This window comes from Coloeus monedula (assembly GCF_965178545.1).
Source record: "Coloeus monedula genome assembly, chromosome: 40".
NCBI lineage: Eukaryota > Metazoa > Chordata > Aves > Passeriformes > Corvidae > Coloeus > Coloeus monedula.
The window spans coordinates 267,709-286,613 of NC_138820.1; the positions used below are offsets into that span (position 1 = coordinate 267,709).

An 18,905-nucleotide genomic window follows, 5' to 3' on the forward strand; every position below is an offset into this window, starting at 1 on the left:
GGTTATACTGGTCCCATGCTGGGTTCTACTGGTCCCAGTACTTTGTTATACTGGTCCCGTACTGGGTTCTACTGGTCCCATACTGGGTTCTACTGGTTCCATACTGGGTTATACTGATCCCAGTGCCTCCCAGTGCCAGTGCCGCCCTGTACTGGTCCCGTACTGGGTTATATTGGTCCCATACTGGGTTATACTGGTCCCAGTGCCTCCCAGTGCCGCCCTGTGCTGGTCCCATACTGGGTTATATTGGTCCCATATTGGGTTATACTGGTCCCATACTCGGTTATACTGGTCCTGTACTGGGTTACACTAGTCCCAGTACAGGGTTCTACTGGTCCCAGTACTGGGTTATACTGGTCCCAGTACAGGGTTATACTGGTCCCAGTGCCTCCCAGTCCTAGTGCTGCCCTGTACTGGTCCCGTACTGGGTTCTACTGGTCCCATACTGGGTTCTACTGGTCCCAGTGCTTCCTAGTCCCAGTGCTGGCCTGTTCTGGTCCCAGTACTGGGTTACACTGGTCCCGTACTGGGTTATACTGGTGCCAGTACTGGGTTCTGCTGGTGCCAGTACTGGGTTCTGCTGGTCCCATACTGGGTTCTACTGGTCCCAGTACTGGGTTCTACTGGTCCCAGTACTGGGTTATACTGGTCCCATACCGGGTTCTACTGGTCCCAGTACTGGGTTATACTGGTCCCATACTGGGTTCTACTGGTCCCAGTGCCTCCCAGTGCCGCCCTGTACTGGTCCCAGTACTGGCTTATACTGGTCCCATACTGGGTTAAACTGGTCCCAGTACTGGGTTCTACTGGTCCCGTACTGGGTTCTACTGGTCCCATACTGGGTTCTACTGGTTCCATACTGGGTTCTACTGGTCCCATACTGAGTTCTACTGGTCCCATACTGGGTTCTACTGGTTCCATACTGGGTTCTACTGGTCCCATACTGAGTTCTACTGGTTCCATACTGGGTTCTACTGGTCCCAGTGCCTCCCAGTGCCAGTGCCGCCCTGTACTGGCCGCATACTGGGTTCTACTGGTCCCAGTACTGGGTTCTACTGGTCCCAGTGCCTCCCAGTGCCGCCCTGTACTGGTCCCATACTGGGTTATACTGGTCCCAGTACTGGGTTCTACTGGTCCCAGTCTGTCCCAGTGCCGGCCTGTACTGGTCCCATACTGGGTTATACTGGTCCCAGTACTGGCTTATACTGGTCCCATACTGGGTTCTACTGGTCCCATACTGGCTTATGCTGGTCCCAGTACAGGGTTATACTGGTCCCAGTGCCTCCCAGTGCCCATTGCTGGCCTGTACTGGTTCCGTACTGGGTTCTGCTGGTTCCGTACTGGGTTCTACTGGTCCCATACTGGGTTCTACTGGTCCCAGTGCCTCCCAGTGCCAGTGCCACCCTGTACTGGTCCCATACTGGCTTATACTGGTCCCATACTGGGTTATACTGGTCCCAGTGCCTCCCAGTCCCAGTGCCGCCCTGTACTGGTCCCAGTACCTTCCAGTGTGATTCTATACTGGTCCCAGTTCTTCCAGCTCCCAGTCCCTTCCAGTGCTCTCTCATCCCAGCCCACCCAGTCCATCCCAGTGCTGTCCCAGTCCATCCCAGTCCTATAACAGTGCGCCCCAGTCACCTCCCAGCCCACCCCAGTCCCTCCCAGTCCATCCCAGTTCACCCCAGTACCGCCCCAGTGCCTTCCCAGCCCACCCTAGTCCCTCCCAGTCCATCCCAGTCCATCCCAGTGCTGTCCCAGTCCATCCCAGTCCTATAACAGTGCGCCCCAGTCACCTCCCAGCCCACCCCAGTCCCTCCCAGTCCATCCCAGTTCACCCCAGTACCGCCCCAGTGCCTTCCCAGGCCACCCCAGTCCCTCCCAGTCCATCCCAGTCCATCCCAGGGCCTCCCAGTCCCTCCCAGTTCATCCCAGTGCCTCCCAGTCCGCTTCCAGTCCTATAACAGTCCATCCCAGTCACCTCTCATCCCACCCCAGTCCATCCCAGTCCCTCCCAGTCCATCCCAGTGCCTCCCAGTCCGCTTCCAGTCCTATAACAGTCCGTCCCAGTCACCTCCCAGCCCACCCCAGTCCCTCCCAGTCCTTCCCAGTCCATCCCAGTGCCTCCCAGTCCACTTCCAGTCCTATAACAGTCTGCCCCAGTCCCTCCCAGTCCCTCCCAGCCCACCCCAGTACCGCCCCAGTGCCTTCCCATCCCACCCCAGTGCCTTCCAGTCCATCCCAGTCCCTCCCAGTCCCTCCCAGTCCATCCCATCCCACCCCCGTCCCTCCCAGTCCATCCCAGCCCACCCCAGTGCCCCCCAGTACCGCCCCAGTGCCTTCCCATCCCACCCCAGTCCCTCCCAGTCCATCCCAGTCCATCCCAGTGCTGTCCCAGTCCGCTTCCAGTCCTATGACAGTCCGCTCCAGTCACCTCCCATCACATCTCAGTCTGCCCCAGTCCCTCCCAGTCCCTCCCAGTCCATCCCAGTCTATCCCAGTACCGCCCCAATGCCTTCCCATCCCATCCCCGTCCCTCCCAGTCCCTCCCCGTCCCTCCCAGTCCACCCCAGTAGCGCCCCAGTGCTTTCCCATCCCATCCCAGTCCCTCCCAGCCCACTCCAGTAACGCCCCAGTGCCTTCCCATCCCACCCCCGTCCCTCCCAGTCCCTCCCAGTCCATCCCAGTACCGCCCCAGTGCCTTCCCATCCCACCCCCGTCCCTCCCAGTGCTGTCCCAGTCCATCCCAGTCCACTTCCACTCCTATGACAGTCCGCCCCAGCCACCTTCCATCACACCTCAGTCTGCCCCAGTCCATCCCAGTCCATCCCAGCCCACCCCAGTACCGCCCCAGTGCCTTCCCATCCCATCCCAGTCCCTCCCAGTCCATCCCACTCCCTTCCAGTCCATCCCAGTCCCTCTCCAGTCCCTCTCCAGTCCCTTCCCATCCCACCCCCGTCCCTCCCAGTCCCTCCCAGTCCCTCCCAGTCCCTCCCAGTCCATCCCAGTCCCTCTCCAGTCCCTTCCCGTCCCACCCCCGTCCCTCCCAGTCCCTCCCAGTCCCTCCCAGTCCCTCCCATCCGCCGCCGCCGCCGGGGGGGGGGCGTGGCCTCGCGGAGGGGGGAGGGGGGCGTGCCCTCACGCACGCGCGGGGAGGGGGGCGTGGCCCGAGGTGGGCGTGGCCTCTCCATATATGGGCATCCCCCGCGGGACCTCCCCGCGCTCTGCGAGGGGCGTGGCCAAACCCCCTCTGGTGGGCGTGGCCTCTCCTCGCCGTGGGCGTATCAGAAGGCGGCGCTTCCCCCCCGGGTGGGCGTGGCCATAGGCGAGTGGGCGTGGCCATCCCATCAGATGGGCGTGGCCAGGGGCGGGGGGCGTGGCTTTCCCCTCCGGTGGGCGTGTCCGGGGGGCGTGTCCGGGGCGGGCGGGGCGCGCGGCTCTCGGGTCCTTTGTTTGAGCGAGGCCGGAGCCGCGGAGCCGCCGCAGCGCCGGGGCCGGGCCGGGACCCCCCGGGACCCCCGGGACCCTCCCGCACCCGGCACCAGCCGGGAGCCTCCCGGCACCCCGAGGACACAGCGGCACCGGCAGCGCCGCAGGTACCGCGCGGGGAGCGGCGGGGACAGCGCGGCCCGGGGCGGCCGGGCCGCGGCCTGAGGGAGAGAGAGGAGGTGGGGGGGGGGGGGGGGAGGTGTGAGGGGAGAAGTGAAAGGGGGGGGGTCTGAGGGGGTGGGGAGGGGGTGTCAGCTGAGCGGAATTGAGGGGGGGGGTCCGCGGTGGGGAGGGGGAGAGGTGAGGGGAAATGAGGGGTCCTGGGTGGGGGGGGTTAAAGGTGTGAGGGGGAATTTGGGGGGGGGGGGGGGTTTGGCGTGAGGGGAATGGGGGGGGGGCGGGGTTAGAGGTGAAATGAGGGGGGGGCTGAGGTAAAGGGGGGGGGTTTGGGGTGGGGGGGGTCAGGGGTGAGGGGAATTGGGGGGGGTCGGGGTGCGTGAGGGGGAAACTGAGGTGAAATTGAGGGGTGGGGGGAGGGGGGGGTCGTGGGAGCTGAGGGGAGATGGGGGGGTCTGGGGGTGGGGGAGGGGCAGAGCTGAGGTAAATTGGGGGGGGGAGGGGGGGGTCCGGCCTTGTTGGGGGGGGGGGGGGATGTCAGGGGGATTGAGGGGGATTTGGGGAGGGGGGGGTTAAAGCTGAGGGGGATTTTGGGGAGGGGGCGTCTGGGGTAGAGTGAGGGGGTTTGAGGTGGGGGGGGGGAACCTGAGGGGGAATTGGGGGGGGTCTGGGTTTGGGGGGGGGGGGCTGAGGTGAAATTGGGGGGGGGCTCAAGCGTGAGGTGAAATTGGGGGGGGGGCTGGTGCTGTTTTGGGGTGGGGGGGTTAAAAGTGAGGTGAAGTGGGGGGGTCTGGGCTGCGGGGGGTGGGGTTTGAGGTGAAATTTGGGGAGGGGGGGTCTCACCTGGAGGGGGTCGAGGGGAATTGTGGGGGGGGGGGGGAGGGGTGATTAAAATTTGGGGGGGGGGGTGTTAAATTTGAGGTGAAATGGGGGGGTTTTGGGATTGGGGGATAAATTGGGGGGGGGGGTCCAGTTTTGGGGTGAAAGCTGAGGTGAATTGGGGGGGGGTCTGAGGTGAATTTGGGGAGGGGGGGGTCAAATTTCAGTTCAAATTGGGGTGTTTGAATTTTGGGGGGGGGGGGTGGGTTTGAAGCTGAAGTAAATGGGGGGGGGTCTGCCCTACCTACCCCCCCCCCCGAAAGTGATTTGGGGGGGTCCTGATGGCCCTGGGGTGGATTGGGGGGGGGTCATTTGGGGTGAGGCCAATTGGGGGGTCCTGACCCCCCCCCGGCGTGAATTGGGGGGGTCCTGACCCCTGTGGGGTGAATTGGGGGGGTCCTGAACCCTTTGGGGTGAATTGGGGGGGGTCCTGACCCCTCGTGGGTGAATTGGGGGGGGTCCTGACCCCTCGTGGGTGAATTGGGGGGGGTCCTGAACCCTTTGGGGTCAATTGGGGGGGGGTCTGATCCCCTTTGGGGTCAACTGGGGGGGTCCTGACCTCTTTAGGGTGAATTTGGGGGGGGGTCCTGACCCCTCGTGGGTGAATTGGGGGGGTCCGACCCTTTTGGAGTGAATTGGGGGGGGGGGAGGGGTCCTGGCTGAAATTAGGGGGTGCCCCCCCCTCCCCAATTCAGGGGCAGCTCTGAAGAGCTGGGGGCTCATTTGGCTCCCCCAAATCCCCGTTTTTCACCCCAAATTTTGGGGGGCCCAGCACACCTGCGTCTTAAAGGGCCAGTGCAGCTTTGGGGGTGGGGGCACTTTTTTGGGACCCCCCCCCCCCCCGTGCCTCAGTTTCCCCTCGTTTGGGGGGTGCCCCCCTTGGGGTGTTTTTTTTTTGGGGGGGAGGCCCAGGGAGGGTTTGGGGGGGCTCTGGGAGGGTCTGGGGGGGTTTTGGGGGAGGTTTTGGGGTGTCAGGAAGGAGATGGGGGGGATTTGGGGGGTCTGGGGGGGTTTTGGGGGGGGTTTTGGGGTGTCAGGAGAGGATTTGGGGGTGCTGAGGGGGTTGGGGGGGCTCAGGGGGGGCTGGGGGGGCTCGGGGGGAGGGATTTTGGGGCTACCAGGGGGGGTTGAGGGGTCGATAGGGGAGGATTTGGGGTGTCCGAGGGGGCTTTGGGGTGTCCAAAAAACACCTGGGACCCCCCCAGACAGAGCTGGGACCCCCCAAAACGCGGCTGGGACCCCCCAAAAACGCGGCTGGGACCCCCCAAAACGCGGCTGGGACCCCCCAAAACGCGTCTGGGACCCCCCAAAAACGCGGCTGGGACCCCCCAAAACGCGGCTGGGACCCCCCAAAATGCGGCTGGGACCCCCCAAAAAGCAGCTGGGACCCCCCAAAACGCGGCTGGGACCCCCCAAGAACGCGGCTGGGACCCCCCAAAATGCAGCTGGGACCCCCCAAAAAGCAGCTGGGACCCCCCAAAACGCGGCTGGGACCCCCCAAAATGCAGCTGGGACCCCCCAAAATGCAGCTGGGACCCCCCAAAACCCTGTGGGCCCCCCCCGCCCCCCCCCCGGGGCGCCCCGGGCCGGGCTGGGCGCGGCCTCCTGATAAGGCGGGTGTGGGAGCACTGGGAGGGCACGGACTGGGAGCACTGGGAGCGCTGGGGGCGGGGAGCCCGGAGCAAGGGTGAAGGCTGTGCTGGGAGCACTGGGAGCACTGGGAACTGGGAAGGGCTGCACTGGGAGCACTGGGAGTGCTGGGAGCTGGGTAAGGGCTGCACTGGGAGCACTGGGAACACTGGGAGGTGGGTAAGGGTTGTACTGGGGGAACTGGGAGCTGTTTAAGGGCTGTGCTGGAAGCACTGGGAGGTGGGTAAGGGTTGTACTGGGAGCACTGGGAGGTGGGTAAGGGTTGTACTGGGAGCACTGGGAGGTGGTTAAGGGTTGTACTGGGGGAACTGGGAGCTGTTTAAGGGATGTACTGGGAGCACTGGGAGTGCTGGGAGCACTGGGAGCTGGGTAAGGGCTGCACTGGGAGTGCTGGGAGGTGGGTAAGGGTTGTACTGGGAGCACTGGGAGCTGTTTAAGGGCTGTGCTGGGAGCACTGGGAGGTGGGTAAGGGCTGCACTGGGAACACTGGGAGCACTGGGAGCTGTTTAAGGGCTGTACTGGGAGCACTGGGAGGTGGGTAAGGGTTGTACTGGGAGCACTGGGAGGTGGGTACGGGCTGTACTGGGAGCACTGGGAGCCTGGTGAGGGCTGTGCTGGGAGCACTGGGAACACTGGGAGCTGTTTAAGGGCTGTACTGGGAGCACTGGGAGCTGTTTAAGGGCTGTACTGGGAGCACTGGGAGCTGGGTAAGGGCTGTACTGGGAGCACTAGGAACTGTTTAAGGGCTGTACTGGGAGCACTGGGAGCTGGGTAAGCGCTGTACTGGGAGCACTGGGAGCTGGGTAAGGGCTGTACTGGGAGCACTGGGAGCACTGGGAGCTGGGTAAGGGCTGTACTGGGAGTGCTGGGAGCTGGGTAAGGGCTGTACTGGGAGCACTGGGAGTGCTGGGAGGTGGGTAAGGGCTGCACTGGGAGCACTGGGAGCTGTTTAAGGGCTGCACTGGGAGCTCTGGGAGCCTGGTGAGGGCTGTGCTGGGAGCACTGGGAGCTGTTTAAGGGCTGTACTGGGAGCACTGGGAACTGTTTGAGGGCTGTACTGGGAGCATTGGGAGCTGGGTAAGGGCTGTACTGGGAGCACTGGGAGTTGTTTAAGGACTGTACTGGGAGCACTGGGAGCTGGGCCCGAAGGTGTTTGTGTACTGGGAGCGCTGTGTGAATTGATACTGGGAGTACTGGGAATGATGGTTACTGGTGTTACTGGGGGCTGGGAATGGCTGCTACTGGTTGTACTGGGAGCACTGGGAGTTGGGTGTGGTGGGTGCTGGTGGTACTGGAGCGTGGGAGATACTGGGAGCACTGGGGCCTTGGAGTGATGGGGAAGGGTCTTACTGGGAGCTACTGGTTATACTGGGAAACGGGAGCCAGAGTGGGAGCTGGGGATGGCAAGTACTGGTCATACTGGGAGTACTGGGAACGGAGCTGGCCGTATTGGGAGCTGCTGGGGATACTGGGAGCTGGAAACACCGGCACTGGTCATACTGGGAGCACTGGGAACACAGGGACTGGTCATACTGGGAGCACTGGGAGCACAGGCACTGGTCGTACTGGGAGCACTGCGGATACTGGGGGCACTGGGAACACCGGTACTGGTCATACTGGGAGCACTGGGGATACTGGGAGCACTGGTACTGGTCATACTGGGAGCACTGGTCATACTGGTACTGGTTATACTGGGAGCTGGGAACACAGGCACTGGTCATACTGGGAGCACTGGGGATACTGGGAGCACTGGGAACATAGGCACTGGTCATACTGGGAACACTGGTCATACTGGGAGCACTGGGAACACAGGCATTGATCATACTGGGAGCACTGGGAACGGAGCTGGCCGTACTGGGAGCTGCTGGGGATACTGGGAGCTGGAAACACCGGCACTGGGGATACTGGGAACACTGGTCATACTGGGAGCTGGAAACACAGGCACTGGTCATACTGGGAGCACTGGTCATACTGGGAGCACTGGCGATACTGGGAGCACTAGGAACACAGGCACTGGTCATACTGGGAGCACTGGTCATTCTGGGAGCACTGGGAACACCGGTACTGGTCATACTGGGAGCACTGGGGTACTGGGAACTGGGAACACCGGCACTGGTCATGCTGGGAGCACTGGGGATACTGGGAGCACTGGGAACACCGGTACTGGTCATACTGGGAGCACTGGGGAACACAGGCACTGGTTATACTGGGAGCATTGGGGATACTGGGAGCACTGGAAACACCGGCACTGGTCATACTGGGAGCACTGGGAACACTGGCGCTGGTCATACTGGGAGCACTGGAAACACCAGCACTGGTCATACTGGGAGCACTGGAAACACCAGCACTGGTCATACTGGGAGCACTGGAAACACCAGCACTGGTCATACTGGGAGCACTGGGGGTGCTGGGAACTGGGAACACCAGCACTGGTCATACTGGGAGCACGGGGGTACTGGGAACTGGGAACACCGGCACTGGTCATACTGGGAGCGCTGGTTATACTGGGAACTGGGAACACCGGCACTGGTCATACTGGGAGCGCTGGTTATACTGGGAACTGGGAACACCAGCACTGGTCATACTGGGAGCACTGGGGTACTGGGAACTGGGAACACCAGCACTGGTCATACTGGGAGCGCTGGTTATACTGGGAGCACTGGGAACACCGGCACTGGTCATACTGGGAGCGCTGGTTATACTGGGAGCACTGGGAACACCGGCACTGGTCATACTGGGAGCAGCAGCCCCGGCTCCCACTGGGCCCTACTGGTCCCAGTATGGCGCTGGGAGGGGGGGAGGGGCTTCCCAGTGCTCCCAGTGCTCCCAGTGACGCTGTGTCCCCTCCCCCAGCCCCCGGCCATGGCTGGCGCGTAGCCCCTCCCCCACCGGACCGGACCCTCGGACACGTGAGTGCCCCGCCCCCCACGGCCCCGCCCCCCACGGCCCCGCCCCGGCAGGGTCACGTGGTGTGGGCGTGGCCACTGCGCTGGGGGTGTCACACGGGTGTGAGTGTGAGTGGGTGGGTGTGAGTGTGAGTGTGTGTGTGACTGTGAGTGTGTGTGAGTGAGAGTGTGACTGAGTGTGAGTCTGACTGTGTGTGTGACTGAGTGTGAGAGTGTGTGTGTGTGACTGTGAGTGTGTGTGAGTGTGAGTGTGAGAGTGTGTGTGAGAGTGAGTGAGTGTGAGTAACTGGGTGTGTGTGTGACTGTGTGTGAGTGTGAGAGTGAGTGTGACTGAGTGTGTGTGACTGTGAGTGTGAGTGACTGTGAGTGACTGTGTGAGTGAGAGTGTGTGTGACTGTGAGTGTGAGAGTGTGTGTGAGAGTGAGTGTCAGTGTGAGTCTGAGTGTGTGTGTGACTGTGTGTGAGTGTGAGTGAGAGCGAGTGTGACTGAGTGTGAGTCTGAGTGTGTGTGACTGTGAGTGTGTGTGTGTGACTGAGTGTGAGTCTGAGTGTGTGTGACTGAGTGAGTGTGTGTGACTGAGTGTGAGTCTGAGTGTGAGTGTGACTGTGTGTGTGTGACTGTGAGTGTGACTGTGTGTGTGTGACTGTGAGTGACTGTGACTGTGTGAGTGAGAGTGTGTGTGACTGTGTGAGTGTGTGTGACTGTGAGTGTGACTGAGTGTGAGTCTGAGTGTGTGTGTGACTGTGAGTGAGAGTGAGTGACTGTGAGTGTGACTGAGTGTGCGTCTGTGTGTGTGAGTGACTGTGTGTGTGAGTGACTGTGTGTGTGTGTGACTGTGTGTGTGAGTGACTGTGTGTGTGAGTGACTGTGTGTGTGTGTGACTGTGTGTGTGTGTGACTGTGTGTGTGTGACTGTGTGTGTGACTGTGAGTGTGAGTGAGAGTGTGTGTGACTGAGTGTGACTGTGAGTGTGACTGAGTGTGAGTGTGTGTGACTGTGTGACTGAGTGTGACTGTGAGTGTGACTGTGAGTGTGTGTGATTGAGTGTGAGTGAGAGTGTGTGTGTGAGTGTGAGAGTGTGTGTGAGAGTGAGTGAGTGTGAGTGTGACTGGGTGTGAGTGTGTGAGTGAGTGTGAGAGTGTGAGTGTGACTGTGAGTGTGACTGTGAGTGTGTGAGTGACGGTGTGTGACTGTGAGTGTGACTGTGTGTGTGTGACTGTGAGTGTGAGTGAGAGTGAGTGACTGTGAGTGTGTGTGTGACTGTGACTGAGTGTGACTGTGTGTGTGTGACTGTGAGTGTGAGTGTGTGACTGTGTGTGTGACTGTATGAGTGAGTGTGAGTGTGACTGGGTGTGTGAGAGTGTGAGAGAGCATGAGTGTGTGTGACTTAGAGTGAGACTGTGAGTGTGAGTGTGACTGTGAGAGTCTGAGTGAGAGTGTGTGTGAGTGAGTGACTGTGAGTGTGTGTGACTGTGAGTGTGTGAGTGTGTGTGAGAGTGAGAGTGTGTGACTGTGAGAGTGAGTGTGAGAGTGTGAGTGTGACTGTGAGAGTGTGTGAGTGAGTGTGAGGGTGTGAGTGGCTGAGAGTGTGTGTTACTGAGTGAGAGTGTGAGTGTGTGTGTGTGAGTGTGAAGTGTGAGTGTGGCTGTGAGTGACTGTGAGTGTGTGTGTGACTGTGAGGGGGTGTCTGTGTGTGTGTGAGTGTGACAGTCAGTGTGACTGTGTGACTGTGTGTGTGACAGTGTGAGTGTGACAGTGAGTGTGAGGGTGTGAGTGGCTGAGAGTGTGTGTTACTGAGTGACAGTGTGAGTGTGTGTGTGTGAGTGTGAATGAGAGTGTGTGTGTGTGACTGTGTGTGAGTGTGAAGTGTGAGTGTGGCTGTGAGTGACTGAGTGTGTGTGTGAGTGTGAATGAGAGTGTGTGTGTGACTGTGAGGGGGTGTCTGTGTGTGAGTGTGAGAGTGTGTGAGTCAGTGTGAGTGTGTGACTGTGTGTGTGACAGTGTGTGTGTGTGTGTACTGTGAGTGTGAGAGTGAGTGTGTGTGCATGTGTGACTGTGAGTGTGTGTGAGACCAGGTCTGTGTGTGTGAGTGTGAGTGAAAGTGAGTGTGTGACTGTGTCAGTGTGAGTGTGTGTGACTCTGTGTGAGTGTGAGTGAAAGTGAGTGTGTGACTGTGTCAGTGTGAGTGTGTGTGACTCTGTGTGAGTGAAAGTGAGTGTGTGACTGTGAGTGTGAGTGTGTGTGTGACTCTGTGTGAGTGTGAGTGTGTGTACTGTGTGTGAGTGTGAGAGTGAGTGTGTGTGCATGTGTGACTGTGAGTGTGTGTGAGACCAGGTCTGTGTGTGTGAGTGTGAGTGAAAGTGAGTGTGTGGCTGTGAGTGTCAGTGTGAGTGTGTGTGACTCTGTGTGAGTGAAAGTGAGTGTGTGACTGTGAGTGTGAGTGTGTGTGTGACTCTGTGTGAGTGTGAGTGTGTGACTGTGTGTGTCAGTGTGAGTGTGTGTGTGACTGTGTGTGTCAGTGTGAGTGTGACTCTGAGTGAGTGTGAGTGAAAGTGAGTGTGTGACTGTGAGCGTGTGTCAGTGTGAGTGTGTCTGTGTGAGTGTGGGACTGTGAGTGTGACTGTGTGTGTGTGACCAGGTGTGGCAGTGTCACACAGCTGCGTGTGACAAGGTGTGAAACCTGTGAGTGTGTGTGTGAGTGTGAGCATGAGTGCAAGTGTGCATCTGAGAGTGAGTGTGAGTGTGACCAGGTGTGACAGGGGTGTGAGTGTGTGTGTCACCAGGTGTGACAGGTGTGTGTGACAGGTGTGACAGGGTGTGCACAGGTGTGACAGGTGTGTGTGTGTGTCACAGGCTGTGACAGGTGTGTGTGTGTGTCACCAGGTGTGACGGTGTCACGCGCCTGCCCAGGTGTCCGGGTGTGCACAGGCGCGGAGCGACGCAGAGCAGTGTCACACCTGTGTCACACCCAGGGGACAGTGTCACACACCTGTCACACACCTGTCAGACCCACGGGACAGTGTCACACCCAAGGGACAGTGTCACACCTACAGGACAGTGTCACACACCCAGCGCGGTGTCACACCCATGTCACACCCAAGGGACAGTGTCACACACCTGTCACACACCTGTCACCCCACAGCACAGTGTCCCACGCCTGTCACACACCTGTTGCACACACAGGACAGTGTCACCCGCCTGTCACACACCTCCCCAGGACAGTGTCACACCCACAGCACAGTGTCACCCCCCAAGACAGTGTCACCCGCCTGTCACACACCCCCACGGGACAGTGTCGCACACAGAGCAGTGTCACCCGCCTGTCACCCCCCCAGGACAGTGTCACCCCCATGGGACAGGACAGTGTCACCCCCCAGCACAGTGTCACCCGCCTGTCACACCCCCCCAGGACAGTGTCACCCCCCAGCACAGTGTCACCCCCCAGCACAGTGTCACCCGCCTGTCACCCCCCAGCACAGTGTCACCCCCCAGCACAGTGTCACCCCCCAGCACAGTGTCACCCCCCAGCACAGTGTCACCCGCCTGTCACACCCCAAGCACCCTCTCACCTCCCCCCCCTCGTGGCCATCCCCTCCCCCCCCGCTGTCCCCCCCTCCCACGCGTGTCCCCGTCACGCCGCTGTCCCCGTCACACACCCGCCCCTCCCCCGCCCCCGGGGGCGGCTCCTCCGGAACCGGAACCGGAACCGGTGACTCAACAGCCCCTCCCCCACACCCCTCCCCGCTGCCCCTCCCCCACCCCCCGGGCAGTGTCCCCAGGCCGGGAGGGGACAGCGGCCACGCGCGTGTCCGGCCGGGGGCTGTCACGCGCGGGGGTCACGCGGGGTCACGCGCGTGTCCCCAGGTGTCCCCAGGTGTCCCCAGGTGTCCCCTGTCCTCGCGCCACCCCCGGTGTCCCCCCCCGTGTCACCCTTGGGGGGGGGGGGGGAGGGGTGGGGGTGCCCCGGTGTTCGGGTGTCCCCCCCCTCCCCCACCCCGTGTGTCCCCACGCGTGTCCGTGCCCTCCCCGTGTCCCCACGTCTGTCCCTCTCTCCCTGCCTGTCCCCGTGTCCCCGCGCGTCCCCAGGTGCCCTCTCCGTGTCCCCCCCCCCCCCAGTGTCCCCCAGTGTCCCCCTGTGACCCGTGTCCTCCTCCCCCAGTGTCCCCCAGTGTCCCCCAGTGTCCCCCTGTGACCCGTGTCCTCCTCCCCCGGTGTCCCCCGGTGTCCCCCAGTGTCCCCCTGTGACCCGTGTCCTCCCCCAGTGTCCCCCAGTGTCCCCCCAATATCCTGGGATCCCCAGTGTCTCCCCGGTGTCCCCCGGTGTCCCCCTGTGACCGTGTCCTCCCCCCGTGTCCCCCAGTGTCCCCTGTCGTCCCCGCCCCCCCCATGTCCCGGGATCCCCCGGTGTCCCCCCCTCGTGTCCCCCCATCTCACGTGTCCCGTGTCCCCCCCGTGTCCCCCCCCCGTGTCCCCCCCAATATCCTGGCATCCCCCGTGTCCCTCCCCCCACCCCCCTCCGGGATTCCCCCTCCCCCTCCCCCCCCCCCCCTCCAGCTCCGTCACGGGCATCCGGCTGACGTCACCGTGGGAGGAGAGGGGGGGGGGAGGGGAGGGGACACCCACGCGGGGCCGGGGTGACTCACGCGGTGTCACCACGCGGTGACGGGGACGCGGCGCCGGCACTCGCGGGGCCGGCGGCACCCGGGGCACACGCGGGGACGGGTGAGGGACCCGCGGGGCCACCCGTGGCGTGGCGTGGCGTGGGGAGGGTGCGGCGGCCATCGTGGGTGACCGCGGGTCACACGTGGGGGAGAGGGGGGGGGGGCCGCGCGTGTTTGGGGTCACACGTGGGTGACCATGGGGCAGTGTGGCTGTGTGGCCACAGGTCACTGGGGACCGTGGGTCACTGGTTATTGGTCAGTGTGGCTGTGGGGCAGTGTGGGCACAGGTCACTGGGGACCGTGGGTCAGTCTGGCTGTGGGTCACTGGTTATTGGTCAGTGTGGCTGTGGGTCACTGGTTATTGGTCACTCTGGTAGTGGGTCACTGGTGACCCTGGGTCACTCTGGCCGTGGGTCACTGGTTATTGGTCAGTCTGGGTGTGGGGCAGTGTGGCCACAGGTCACTGGGGACCGTGGGTCACTGGTTATTGGTCAGTGTGGCTGTGGGGCAGTGTGGGCACAGGTCACTGGGGACCGTGGGTCACTGGTTATTGGTCAGTGTGGCTGTGGGTCACTGGTTATTGGTCACTCTGGCCGTGGGTCACTGGTTATTGGTCACTCTGGTGGTGGGTCACTGGTGACCCTGGGTCACTCTGGCTGTGGGTCAGTCTGGCCATAGGTCACTGGGGACCATGGGTCAGTCTGGCCGTGGGTCACTGGGGACCGTGGGTCACTCTGCCTGTTGGTCACTGGTGACTATGGGTCACTCTGGCCGTGGGTCGCTGGTTATTGGTCACTTTGGCTGTTGGTCAGTCTGGCTATGGGTCACTGGGGACCGTGGGTCACTCTGCCTGTTGGTCACCAGTGACTGTTGGTCACTCTGGCTGTGCTCAGCTGTGTTTGGGGTCACACGTGAGTGACCGCGGGTCACTCTGGCTGTGGTCACTCATGGCTGGGGGGGTCACTCTGGCTGTGGTCACGCGTGTCCGGGGGTCACTCTGGCTGTGGTCACGCGTGTCCGGGGGTCATGCCGCTTGTGGTCACGCGTGTCCGGGGGTCACTCTGGCTGTGGTCACGCGTGTCCGGGGGTCCCGCGTGTCCGGCGCGTGTCCCCCAGGGCTCCGGTCCGGTGTCCGGCCGTGTCCGGCCGTGTCCGGCCCTGTCCCCGTCCCCTTCCCGCTCCCCGTGGGCGTCGCGGGGTCCCCCTGGCCACACCCCCCGACCGTGACGTCACGGGAAGGCCCCGAAATTCTCTCCCCCCCCTCCCGTGGGCGGCCATGACGTCACGGCTGGGGGGGTGGGGCCCCACAAGCGCCTCCTGCCCCCCAAAGTCCCCAAATTGTCCCCAAATTGTCCCCAAATCCCCCCCCGGCCTCCCCCGCGCTTCTCCCCATTCAGCCCCGCAGGGGGCGTGGCCCCGCCTTGCCCCGCCCTCCCCTCGCCTCATTGGCCAGCATCAGCCTGACCCCTCCTCCCATTGGTCGCCCTCAGGCGGAGCCAGAGCCGGAAGGGAGCGATGATTGGCTGCCAGGCGAGAGGCGCGCTGTGATTGGCCGGTTCCTGGAGAGCGTCGCGGGATCGGTGAGGGGGCGTGGCCTGGGCGGAGGGGGCGGGGTCTGCGTGCGCGGGGGGTCCGCCCACTTCCGCATCACGTGATCAATGCCGCCTCCTCACGGGGGGGGGCGGAGCCTCAACTGCCCCGGAACGGCCCCAAAGGTGGTCCCGAAGTGCCCCAAAACTGCCCCAAAACTGCCCCGGAACGGCCCCAAAGGTGGTCCCGAAGTGCCCCAAAACTGCCCCAAAACTGCCCCGAAACGGCCCCAAAGGTGGTCCCGAAACAGCCCCAAACCTGCCCCAAAACGGCCCCAAAACGGCCCCAAAGGTGGTCCCGAAGTGTCCAAAACTGCCCCAAAACCGGCCCTAAAACTGCCCCAAAACAGCCCCACCAAAGGTGGTCCCGAAGTGCCCCAAACCTGCCCCGAAACGGCCCCAAAACTGCCCCGAAACGGCCCCAAAGGTGGTCCCGAAGTGCCCCAAACCTGCCCCAAAACGGCCCCAAAGGTGGTCCCGAAGTGCCCCAAAACTGCCCCAAACCGGCCCGAAAACGGCCCCAAAACTGCCCCCAAACTGCCCCAGAACTGATCCTAAAACTGTTCCAAAATTGCTGCAAAAGTGCCCCAAAACTGCCCTAAGAGTGCCCCAGAACTGATCCCAGAACTGCTCTGAAATTGCTGCGGAACTGCCCCAAAAGTGCCCCAAAAGTGCCCCAAAACTGATCCCAGAACTGCCCCAAAACTGCTCCAAAATCGCTGAGGAACTGCCCCAAAAGTGCCCAAAAGTGCCCCAAAAGTGCCCCAAAACTGCTCCCAGAACTGCCCTAGGAGTGCCCCAGAATTGCCCCGAAACTGCCCCAAAATTGCCCCAGAACTGCTCCAAAATTGCTGCGGAAATGCCCCAAAAGTGCCCCGAACCTGCCCCGAAACTGCCCCAGAAACGGCCCCAAAGCTGGTCCCAAACGGCCCCAAAACTGCCCCAAAACTGCCCCAAAACTGCCCCGAACCTGCCCCAAAACGGCCCCAAAAGTGATCCCAGAACTGCCCCAAAAGTGCCCTAAAAATGCCCCAGAATTGCCCCAAAACTGCCCAAACCTGCCCCAGAACTGATCCCGAAACTGCCCCGAAAGTGCCCCGAAACTGCCCCAGAACTGCTCCCCTGCCCCCCAAGTGCCCCGGTGCCCCTGCTGCCCCCTAAGTGCCCGTCCTTGCCCCACAAGTGCCCCTGCTGCCCCACAAGTGCCCATCCCTGCCCCCTAAGTGCCCCCCAAGTGCCCATCCCTGCCCCACAAGTGCCCATCCCTGCCCCCCAAGTGCCCCCCAAGTGCCCGTCCCTGCCCCACAAGTGCCCATCCCTGCCCCACAAGTGCCCCCCAAGTGCCCGTCCCTGCCCCACAAGTGCCCATCCCTGCCCCCTAAGTGCCCCCCAAGTGCCCATCCCTGCCCCACAAGTGCCCATCCCTGCCCCCCAAGTGCCCCCCAAGTGCCCGTCCCTGCCCCACAAGTGCCCATCCCTGCCCCACAAGTGCCCCGGTGCCCCTGCTGCCCCCTAAGTGTCCATCCCTGCCCCCTCAGTGCCCGTCCCTGCCCCCTCAGTGCCCGTCCCTGCCCCCTAAGTGCCCGTCCCTGCCCCACAAGTGCCTGTCCCTGCCCCACAAGTGCCCGTCCCTGCCCCCTAAGTGCCCGTCCCTCCCCCCTCAGTGCCCCCCAAGTGCCCATCCCTTCCCCCCAAGTGCCCCCTCAGTGCCCATCCCTGCCCCCCAAGTGCCCCCTCAGTGCCCATCCCTGCCCCACAAGTGCCCAAGTGCCCGTCCCTGCCCCCCAAGTGCCCATCCCTGCCCCCCAAGTGCCCGTCCCTGCCCCACAAGTGCCCATCCCTGCCCCCCAAGTGCCCGTCCCTGCCCCCCAAGTGCCCGTCCCTGCCCCCCAAGTGCCCGTCCCTGCCCCACAAGTGCCCATCCCCCCCAGGTGTATGCGGCAGTGAGGGAGGGGCCGCCCCCGCCCAGCAGCCGCCCCCTCCCCCCCCCCACGGGGGGGCCCCGGGGGGACCCAGCCCTCCCCCGGCCCACGAGTGGTGAGTGGGGGGCTCTGGGGGGGCTCTGGGGGGGTTATGGGGTGGTTATGGGGTTATGGGGGGGTTATGGGGCTGTTTATGGGGTTATGGGGCGGTTATGGGGCTGTTTATGGGGTTATGGGGTGGTTATGGGGCGGTTATGGGGAGGTTATGGGGCGGTTATGGGGTTGTTTATGGGGTTATGGGGTGGTTATGGGGCTGTATGGGGGGTTATGGGGTTATGGGGCGGTTATAGGGTTATGGGGCGGCTATGGGGTTGTTTATGGGGTTGTTTATGGGGTTGTGGGGCGGTTATGGGGCTGTGGGGGTGCTGGGATGGATCTGGGATGGATCTGTGGGTCTGGGATGGATCTGTGGGGCAGGGGGTGTCTCTATGGGGCAGGGATGGCTCTATGGGGCAGGGATGTCTCTATGGGGCAGGGGGTGTCTCTATGGGGCCGGGGGTGTTTCTATGGGGCCGGGGGTGTCTCTATGGGGCAGGGGGTGTCTCTATGGGGCCGGGGGTGTTTCTATGGGGCAGGGGTGTCTCTATGGGGCCGGGGGTGTCTCTATGGGGCAGGGATGGCTCTATGGGGCAGGGATGTCTCTATGGGGCAGGGGGTGTCTCTATGGGGCCGGGGGTGTTTCTATGGGGCCGGGGGTGTCTCTATGGGGCAGGGGGTGTCTCTATGGGGCAGGGGGTGTTTCTATGGGGCCGGGGGTGTCTCTATGGGGCAGGGGGTGTCTCTATGGGGCCGGGCGTGTCTCTGTGGGGCCGGGGGTGTCTCTATGGGGCCGGGGGTGTCTCTATGGGGCCGGGGTGTCTCTATGGGGCAGGGGTGTCTCTATGGGGCCGGGGGTGTCTCTATGGGGCAGGGGGTGTCTCTATGGGGCCGGGGTGTCTCTATGGGGCAGGAGGTGTCTCTATGGGGCCGGGTGTGTCACTATGGGGTCGGGGATGTCTCTATGGGGCCGGGGATGTCTCTATGGGGCAGGGGGTGTCTCTGTGGGGCCGGGGGTGTCTCTATGGGGCAGGGGTGTCTCTATGGGGCCGGGGGTGTTTCTATGGGGCAGGGGTGTCTCTATGGGGCTGGGGGTGTCTCTGTGGGGCTGGGGGTGTCTCTATGGGGCAGGGGGTGTCTCTATGGGGCCGGGGGTGTTTCTATGGGGCAAGGGGTGTCTCTGTGGGGCTGGGGGTGTCTCTATGGGGCAGGGGTGTCTCTATGGGGCCGGGGGTGTCTCTATGGGGCAGGGGGTGTCTCTATGGGGCAGGGGTGTCTCTATGGGGCAGGGGTGTCTCTATGGGGCAGGGGGTGTTTCTATGGGGCAAGGGGTGTCTCTGTGGGGCTGGGGGTGTCTCTATGGGGCAGGGGGTGTCTCTATGGGGCAGGGGTGTCTCTATGGGGCTGGGGTGTCTCTATGGGGCAGGGGTGTCTCTATGGGGCTGGGGGTGTCTCTGTGGGGCTGGGGGTGTCTCTATGGGGCTGGGGGTGTCTCTATGGGGCAGGGGTGTCTCTATGGGGCCGGGGGTGTCTCTGTGGGGCTGGGGGTGTCTCTGTGGGGCAGGGGGTGTCTCTATGGGGCAGGGGTGTTTCTATGGG

At 62.8% G+C, this 18,905-nt stretch overlaps 1 protein-coding gene across 1 annotated transcript in view; it reads left to right on the forward strand.

The window, feature by feature from the left end:
* The first annotated feature begins 13,732 nt into the window (after positions 1-13,732).
* KDM6B (lysine demethylase 6B) overlaps positions 13,733-18,905 on the forward strand; it is a 34,618-nt gene continuing 29,445 nt past the window's right edge. The window contains 3 exon segments of the mRNA XM_082300568.1: positions 13,733-13,760; positions 15,190-15,279; positions 17,220-17,325. The gene's annotated coding sequence lies outside the window, so the exon portion shown is untranslated.